The sequence below is a fragment of the Phodopus roborovskii genome, unplaced genomic scaffold, assembly GCF_943737965.1.
Source record: "Phodopus roborovskii unplaced genomic scaffold, PHOROB, whole genome shotgun sequence".
NCBI classification, from domain to species: domain Eukaryota; kingdom Metazoa; phylum Chordata; class Mammalia; order Rodentia; family Cricetidae; genus Phodopus; species Phodopus roborovskii.
In genome coordinates, this window is record NW_026126480.1 from 27,306,837 (window position 1) to 27,316,471 (window position 9,635).

The 9,635-nt window shown below is 42.3% G+C and overlaps 1 pseudogene; it reads left to right on the top strand.

The window, feature by feature from the left end:
• The first annotated feature begins 333 nt into the window (after window positions 1-333).
• Window positions 334-1,235, top strand: LOC127227692 (dnaJ homolog subfamily B member 6-like; annotated as a pseudogene).
• Window positions 1,236-9,635: the final 8,400 nt, after the last annotated feature.

The following is a 9,635-nucleotide window of genomic DNA, read 5'->3' on the forward strand; positions in this document are numbered from 1 at the left end:
GCCAACTCTCCAGCCCCAAATCTAGAAAAATTTTAAGTAAAAATAAAATGACTATTAGGTCAGGTGGTGGTGGTACTTGCCTTTAATCCTAGCATTTGGGAGGCAGAGGCAGGCAGATCTCTGAGTTCAAGGCCAGCCTGGTTTACAGAGCTAATTCCAGGATAGCCAGGGCTACACAGAGAGACATTGTCTTGGGAAAAAAAAAAAAAGGACTATTATTTAAATTATGTGTACTGGAAGGAGAGAAAGGAAAGCAGGAGGAGACGCCGCCAGCGCGGCTGTGCCAGAGCCGCAAGGAAACCGGCCGCCACATCCTCGAAGTTGTTGCAACAATCTGTTAAAACATGGTGGATTACTATGAAGTTCTGGGCATGCAGAGACATGCCTCACCTGAGGACATTAAAAAGGCGTATGGGAAACAGGCACTTAAATGGCATCGGAACAAAAATCCTGAAAACAAAGAAGAGGCAGAGCGGAAGTTCAAACAAGTAGCTGAGGCATATGAGGTGTTATCAGATGCAAAACACCGGGACATCTGTGACAAATAAGGCAAAGAGGTGGAGGAGGAGGTGGAAGTCATTTTGATAGTCCATTTGAATTTGGCTTCACATTCCGGAATCCAGATGATGTGTTCAGGGAAGTTTTTGGTGGGAGGGACCCTTTTTCATTTGATTTCTTTGAAGACCCATTTGATGACTTTTTTTTGGGTTCCCGAGGAAATAGAAGCCGTGGTGCAGGCTCGTTTTTCCTCTGCCTTCAGTGGATTTCCTGCTTTTGATACAGGATTCACTTCGTTCGGGTCACTAGGGCATGGGGGGGGGGTCTCACGTCGTTCTCTTCAGCATCATTTGGTGGCAGTGGAATGGGCAACTTCAAATCAATATCAACTTCTATTAAGATAGTTAATGGCAAAAAAAAAATCACTACAAGAGAATTGTGGAGAATGGTCAAGAAAGAGTAGAAGTTGAAGAAGGACAGTTAAAGTCCTTGATAAATGGTAAGGAGCACCTGCTACACTTGGATAACAAGTAATTCAACGCCGCATTTCACAGAAATGTTAAACCATAACAAGCACCATTTGAGGAATAAAAGGTACTTTTTTTTTTTTTGAAGATTTCAAACGAACTCGACTTTCTGTATACCTGTAACAATCTAAAGTATTTATAAAACAGCTCATCGGAGCCCCTATTTGTCATAGACTTTTGAGTTTGTTGTTAGGACCACAAAATAGGACATTTTTTGTCTTTAAAATTATTGTATCTCTGTATGCACTTTGCTTTAAACAAAAGAAAACATAATCTGAGGTGAGCCCTGTGACTCTTGAGTAGTGCTAGGATGAGCTTGTTCTTTAACACCAGCATGGATCTGCTTCCCATTGTGTTGAAATGTGAGTGAGTAGTGTCAGCCTGCTGTGAAGTTAACATTGCCAGATGAAACTTCTTCAGAAATATTTCAAATTTATTTTCAGTATTTAGTAATGAAAGCTATTACTGCATCAGTGGTAATACATTTGTGGTTTAGTGTAAATTAAGGATGTTTTCTAGTTGTGCATAGATGCGGCAAATCCGTCAGTTCTGACAATTGTTGAAATATGTAATGATAAGCTTAGGTTTAAAAAAAAAGCTGGTAATTTTGGTCTTTGTCATTTGCTTAAAAAAAAAAAAGAAAAAAGAAATGCGAATGTGTTTGGTGCATTCAAAAAAAAAAAAAAATGTGTACTGCAATCACACTAACTATCCTTAGTAAGACTACAGTTTCAGCCTCTCTTGTGCCCAGTTCCACCAAGGAATTTTGAATAGAAGGAGCCTGTACCTTACCCCGCCAGGACTTAATATTCTAAAAGGATACTGCATACTCTTAGACCAGCAACTTTAAGTAGAGAATAACCCTGCTTATTTCCAACACCTAAATCATCTGTTCTAACAGGAGTATAGCAGGTTGAGGGCAGAGCACTTTGCTTTTTTGTCCTGTCAGAAATGAATATGATTGACCGGGACTCAGAAATTATAAGTTCACCTTGACAAGACATTAAGCAACACCAGAACTTTACCACTGAACTTTATTTGACACTAACTTAAATAGCCTCACAAACCAATTCGTCCAATGATAATCAACCCTAGGCATTTTACTCAGTTAAATGTTTTAGCTTTGTAGGAGAAAAACTCAACCCAACAGGGCCTACTATGTTGAATGAGCCAGGCAGAAAAATGAAGCCCGTGCAAAGGGAAACAGAGCCAAAAGAGTGAAAGACTTGAGTTCTGATGGCAATGTTTGTGCCCCTGGATCCAACCATGCCTGAAGTTAGTGGCATATCCCTTGGACTTTGCAGTTATGTGAACCAATAAATAACCTTTTTTTGTTGAAGTTAAAAAATATATGTGTAATTTTATTTTGAACTAGGGTCTCACTGTGTAGACCAGGCTGGCTTCTAACAGCCATCTGCCTCTGTCTCCCAAGTCTGAGGATTAATGGTACTTACAACCATACCTGGCAATATATGCAATTTTTATTTTAAATAAAATAATATGAGCCAGGTGTCAGTGGCCCACACCTTAAATCTAGCACTTGGGAGGCAGAAGCAGGAAGATATTTGTGTGTTCAAGGCTAGCCTGGTCTACAGAGTGAGTTCCAGACTGTTTCACAGAGAAACCCTGTCTTGAAAAACCAAAAAAAAAAAAAAAAAAAAAAAAAAAAGTATACCATCACAATCACCAAACAAGGTTCTTTTCCACAAGTTCCTGAGAAATGATGACTTTTTATCTAATTGCTGGAAATCCTTCTATAGTCTATCTTGAGCTCATTTGCCTAGCATAAAAACAAAACACCTGCAGACCTAGACTACACTGGCGTTATTTTAGAATTTGTGATTCCATGTTTATTTTAGAACCTATGTTTTTTTCAATGACAATTTTTAAAATTTAAAAAATTTTTCACCCATAAAAATAATTTTTATTTTTACTTATATATATGTGTGTGCCACTTGAGTGTGGGTATGTTTGATACACTGAAGCTACAGGTCATGTGTGTGCTGGGAACTGAACTCAGGTCCTCTGGAAGAGCAGCAAGCACTCCTCACTGCTGAGCCTTCTTACCAGCCCCGTGTTTGGAGTTTTGAGTTGGGGTCTAGCTGAGTAGCTTCTTGCCTCAGCCTCCAAAGTGCCAATCTCTTTAGAAGGCAGGGGGTATGATATAAAAATGAGTACTTTGTATTGGTATGGATTTTGATTTATTGATACAAATTTAAGGTCAATTTGTTATAGATATATTTCTATTCTTGTGTAGGTATTGTGCTTATAGAGCACATTTAAAAATGTATAATTAAATTATAGATAGTCACCTATGATAGTCAAAACTTATAGTCATGTTAGTTAGGTTTTCTAGAGATATAGAGATATTTTTCAAATATCAAACCTTTTAAAGAGACATTACAGACATTTACTAAGATGTTCGGCCCATAATTTATCAATTAATCAATTAATAAATTAATGATAAGGTCTTTTGTCTAGTCTGGCCTCAAATTATATAGTTGAGGATGACCCAAAGACAGGACGATCCTCCTGCTTCTACCTCCTGAGTGCTGGTTCAAACACAGATAATTAAGTTTGGTGTCTGTGTTGTTGGGGACCTAGAGATGGAGCCCAGGTCTCTCTGCATGCTGGGCAAGCAGTCTCCTTCCTGAGTTATATCCCCAGTGACCAACTATGAACATTTATTTATTTATTTATTTATTTATTTATTTATTTATTTATTTCTGAGACGGGGGGGGGGGGGTTTCTCAGCATAGCCCTGGTTTTCCTGGAACTTGCTCTATAGACCAGACTGACCTCAAACTCAGAGATTCCCCTGCCTCTGCCTCTGGCTCTGCTTCCCCAGTGTTGGGATTAAAGGTGTGCACCACCACACCTGGCCCAACTATGAATTTAAAAATAAACTTTAGAGAGGGATTTCATAAGAACAGAATCAAGTTTACAGGAAAATGAAACTGAAACCACAGGGACTTCCCACATAGGTCCACCCCTTTCTTGATTCCCCCAGAGTCTAGCAGAGGTACAGCTGGTGAAGTTACACTGGCCCATTGCTGTCACTCACTGAAGTTCATGGAGTGCATCCTGTGGGTTTCACAGATGAGCACGCTGCATGTGTCTAGCGTTATGTTTTATGAAGTCTCACAACCTTTTAAAGGATGCCTGTGTTTTCCAATTCATCTTCCTTCCTATCTTGCTGTTTGTTTTTGTTTCTGTTTGAATTCCATAAGGAAAAATACCAGGGAGGGATCAAACCATCTTACCTTACTGTCTTACTATAAACATTTCTGTACTTCTATGAAGCTTAGAAAGGACTGACAGCAGCTGGTGAGAAGTGAAGAGTATGCACATGGCTGCTCACAACCATCTCTAACTGCAGTTCCAAGGGATCCATCACCCACTTCTGGCCTCCATGGGTACTGTATTGTGTGATATATGGGCATACATCCAGACAAAACACCTGAAGACATAAAATAAAATATATAAAAAAATGACTGACATAAGGATCACCAATAGTGCTTCCACTAAAACCAGCAGTTGGCTGGGGATATGGCTCAGTGACAGAGCACTTGCCCAGTGTGAAACCATGTTTTATCCTAACATAGGTGAGTATCCTGTAGCCCAGGCTGACCTCGGATTCACTGTGTAGCCTAGGATGACCTACATTTCCTAACCCTCCTGTCCCCACCTCCACAGTGCTGGGATTAAAAGTGGGTGCCATCCTCACTTGAGCCTCCCAAGTCTGTGGTATAAGTAGAACACTGACATCTAACAAACCCCTTCTTTGAAGCCCAGGGCTTCTTGCACACTAGGCAAGTGCTCTGCCCTGTAGCCCAGACACTGACTTAAAAAAATTTGTGTTAAGTCTACAGTAACACAGAAGCGACCATTTTTACCATCATAGGAGTACAGTTTGGTGGCAATGGATACAGTTATCATGTACAATTGTTGCTCCCTCCCCTTTCATCCTGTGGAAATGAAACTCCAGTCTCCTGGAGGGGTGGGAAAACATTGGCTCTTTATTTTTTTTTCACAGACAGGTCTCACTATGTAGCTGGCCTCAAATCCACAGAGATCTACCTGCCTCTGTCTCCTGAGTGCTGGGATTAAAGGCGTGTGACAACATACCTAGCCTTGTCCATTAACTGGCAGCATGGATGTCTCAGATGTCTTAAAATCTGTGCAAAAGGAAGTCAGATGAGGTTCAGTGGTACAACCCAGTAAAATGTGCAAAGGTCAGGAGACTTGACTAGTGTGCTGGTTTGAAAGAAAATGGCCTCCACAGGGAGTGGTACCTATTAGGATGTGTGGCCTTGATAAAGTAGGTGTGACCTTGTTGGAGGGAATGTGTCACTGTGGGGGTGAGCTCTGAGGTCTCCTATGCTCAAGTTACTCCCAGTGAGACAGACCACTTCCTGTTGCCTGACTACCAAGATAAAGGATTCTCAGCTCCAGCACCATATCTGCCTGTGTGTCACCATGTCACACCATGTGATAATGGACTAAACCCCTGAAAATGTAAGCCATCCCAATTAAATGGTATTTCTTCATAAGAGTTTCCATGTGCATGGTATTTCTTCACAGCAATAGAAACCCTAACTGGGACAGTTGGCCATAGCAATTTAAAAAACATCTACTTCAAGCTGAATATGACTGCACATGCCTATAATTCCAGCACATAGAAGGCAGAGGCAGGAGGGTCAGGAGTTTGAGACCAGAATGGACCATATAGCAAGACCCTGCCCCCAAGGACAGAAAATCAAAGACAAAAATAAAAAACTCCAATAGCCAGGTACTGTTGCATGGTTGTCCGACTCTGAATGGTCTCCAGCTCTCCCTGGCTGAACTGAAACAGGTTTTGGCAGAGTCCTGCTGGAGACTTTCCACACACCTGGATCAAGCATTTCTCCTTTCTGGGTCTGGCAGCCACATCCACAAAACAATGGTGTTGACCCTGTTCCTGACCTGAGATGTTCTTCATTTGCAGGGGAGCTACCCCTGGGCCCTAACAGAGTGGGCTATTCTGAATTATGGGCTTGAAAATCTTTTTGTCCCTAATGAAGGAAGATTGTATTTTACCCATAGTGCACTGAGAAGAGAGGCAATGAGATCCAGGCCCCCATCCCCTGAGGCCTCACCTCCCAATTCCATCTTCAGGGTAAGAGACAGGCACATAAGCAGTCCTGGCCAAAGTGTGGTCCCATCCATCATTGGCCCATTGTTGTTTTAGCTTGGGTCTGCCCTGAACTGTGATCACACTGTGATCACACTGCTGCTTGCCTGAGATTCCTAGGGGGAAATTCTAATTCCTTGAGGTACCTTGTTTTAACAGTTTAGATGGCCAGAGTGAGGGACACAAGTGTGTCCTCATTCTTCCACGCATGGTAGTTACAACACCACATCCAAACCCGAGCAACTTCAGGCATTGCTATGGCCTGAGGCTTATGGTCTGGCCATCTAGGCCAGGGCTCCAATATCTGGAAAATGCCAGCCACTGAAAAGGTGAAAGTTCTCAGGGTAATGTAGGAGTTGTGGACCAGGAGGCTTCTTTTCCCTTCTTCTGCATCTCAAGATAAAGAGATTCCATTGGCTCTCAAGTACCCCAGACTGTGTTAGCTGACAGGTGTGTCTGATTGTGACAGCTTGAACTAGAGACAAGACCTCAGAGTTTGAAAGCAGAAGCCAAACCAGTGGTGGTGGTACATGCCTTTCATCCCAGCACTTGGAACTACAAAGTGAGTCCCGGGATGGCCAGGGCTACATAAAGAAACCCTGTCTCAAAAAAAACAAAAACAAAACAAAACAAAACAAAAACAAAAACAAAACAAAACAACAACAGCAAAAGCCAAAACAAGAAAAACAAACAAGTTTGAATATAGAGAGGATAGGGGGTGGGCTGGACAATGGCTCAGCAGGTGAAGGTGCTGTTGACAAGCCTGATGACCCGAGTTTGATGGCACCCACAAGGTTGAAAGAGAGAACCAATTCACACAAGTTGTTCTCTGACCTCTACCCCTCCCCCATACTGCCCCCCACCCATACAAAATAAGTAAATGTTAAAAAAAAAATAAAGAAAAAAATATTTGCTTAAAAATATAGACCATAAACACACCTAGAAAAAACCAGGGCAGCCTCAGTTGTCCCCAGCACACCTGCAGGCTGAATATGTCTGCTCTGCATAATTAACAGGCATGTGACCTGCACAGGCCCACTTGGCCAGCACGATAGCTTCTGCAGACAACACCGACAAGAATTTTGTGTTTCCCACAGCACCTCAGACTTAATGTGCTTCATTCACTGGTGACTTCCCGAGTGCATCCTCCAGGGTGTGCACTCTGTGAGGATTGGTTCTTGCCATCATAACTGATGTGGAAAGTGTATAACACTTTTGAGGACATCCACAGTGTCCTGCAGTCACACCACCATTTCAAAAGACTTGTATCATCAGGGAAAACCCACCTCAATAAAGCAGTCCCTTTCCATTACCCCTCTCACAACACACACACACACACACACACACACAGAGGCCCAGGAGACCTTTGTGCCTGTAGGTGCCTCTTCTGGACATTTCACACAAATGAGACATATGAGGTGTGACCTTTCATGGATGCCCTCTACCATGTAGCATGCTGTTTGAGTTTATTCATGCTGCAGCATATATCAGTACCTTGTTCTTTTTGCAGCTAAATAATATTCCCTGTCTTAGTTTTGTGTCCTGTAGCTCTGATAAAGAACACCTACAAAAGCACCTTAAAGGAGTAAGGTTCCGTGTCACAGCCAGTCAGTCACTTGGGGAAATAAAGGTGGCTGGAGTCTGAGGTGCTGGTTCTTTATATCCACAGCCAAGAGCAGAAAGCAAGGGATTAATGCACATAGGTTAGTGCTCACCGTTTTATACAGTCCGGGATCCCTGCTCAGGGATGGCTCCACCCACAATTAAGATAGATCCACCCACATCAGTAAGCTTAATTGAGACAATTCTGACAGACATTCTCAGAGGTGAGTGTGCCTGGAGGTGCCTCTGAGGTGTCAAGTTGACAGTTCATACTATCACACTTCCTCATGGACAGACTTCATGCTTTTGTTTATTTATTTTATTCTTTTTTCCTCCCCCTCCCTCCCTTCGTTCCTCCCTCTTTCTTTCTTTCTCTCTTTCTTTCTTCTCTTTCTTTCTTTCTTTCTTTCTTTCTTTCTTTCTTTCTTTCTTTCTTTCTTTCTTTCTTTTCTGAGACAGGGTTTCTCTGTGTAGCATTGGAGCCTGTCCTAGAACTCATTCTGCAGACCAGGTTGGCCTCGAACTCACAGAGATCTGCCAGCCTTCTTAGTCTGGCCTGTTCTTTCTTTGGTGGACATTTGAGTTGGTCCTACCATTTGGTGATTGTGAACAGTGTAGTTTTATTTGTTTTTGGCCCTGCTCCCCACCCCATCTCTACACAGTGGCTAGAAGGCACAGGCCAAGGATGAACCAAATATTAATCATTTCTATTCCCTTCCTTACATAATGGTCACTTCCAAAGCATGTGCAGATGGTGGGTCACAGGGGTGCAGAGAGGCAGCAGTCCAGGAAAACAAGGACAGAAATGGGTTGTTTTCTATCTTTTGTGTTTGCAACAGTGGTAACTGAACAGTGATGTGTTTCTGCACATTAGCTATCATCAGATAAAATAACATATTAAGATGTTGAGAGATGTGCTGTAAATCAAAGCTAGGTGAGAAAGGCAGGACCCACCTACTAGGATGAGCTCCTGAGAGGTCATTAAAATCCAGTTGTTTCCTCACATTAAATTGCTGAAGTTAGGAGGAACCTATTTTAAATACAAAGAAAGAAAATAGAGAGAGTGGGTAATTTCCTTTTAATTGTTGATACAATTCAGAATAAATTAAATTGTAATTAAGTTCGTTTACTTACAAGGAGATGGAGTGTGGATGCTCCGTAGGGGCCTCTTCAGCTTTTTGAAAACGAGACTGCTTTGTTTTCTGGATGCTTCTCTGGGGAGTGCCCAAGTGCTTCGCAACTTTTGCTGCTTCGGCGCGCCCTCTAGTGTCCACGTGTGGAAAGTCTAGCAATTGCTCTTTTTCCAAGAGGGGCCGAACCGGGTAAAACTAAGTCCCCAGCTGTAACAGGAATAATAAAAACCCAGAGACAGATATTGGGGTTCAAGTTGAAAGATCATAGAAGCAAAGCAGCCAAGTCCTAGAGATTTCTCACCTCTACCAATGCTCAGACCAAAGGGGCGATTGTGTCCTCTGATTGCATCTCCAAACTGCACTGATCTCCACCAAGCCTCAGAATCCTAGACTGCTGCTGCCTCTCTTCAACATGGCTGGAAACTAATTCTTCTCGGACTGACTTTGCTTCTTTCTTTTACACCTCTCAAGTCCTGGGATTAAAGGCGTGTGATCCCAAGGGCTGAGATCACTTTTGTGTGAGCTGTTCCTCTTTAGGAGCGGATCAATTTGGTGTAGCTCAGTGTGGCCTTGAACTAATAGAGATCTTGTCTCTTGAGTCCTGGGATTAAAGGTATGTATCACCAAGGCTGTGGCTAGCTTTGCTTTCTGTACCTTCAGGAGAGCTTTAATAAATCATAAATAATATATCACAGCACCCAA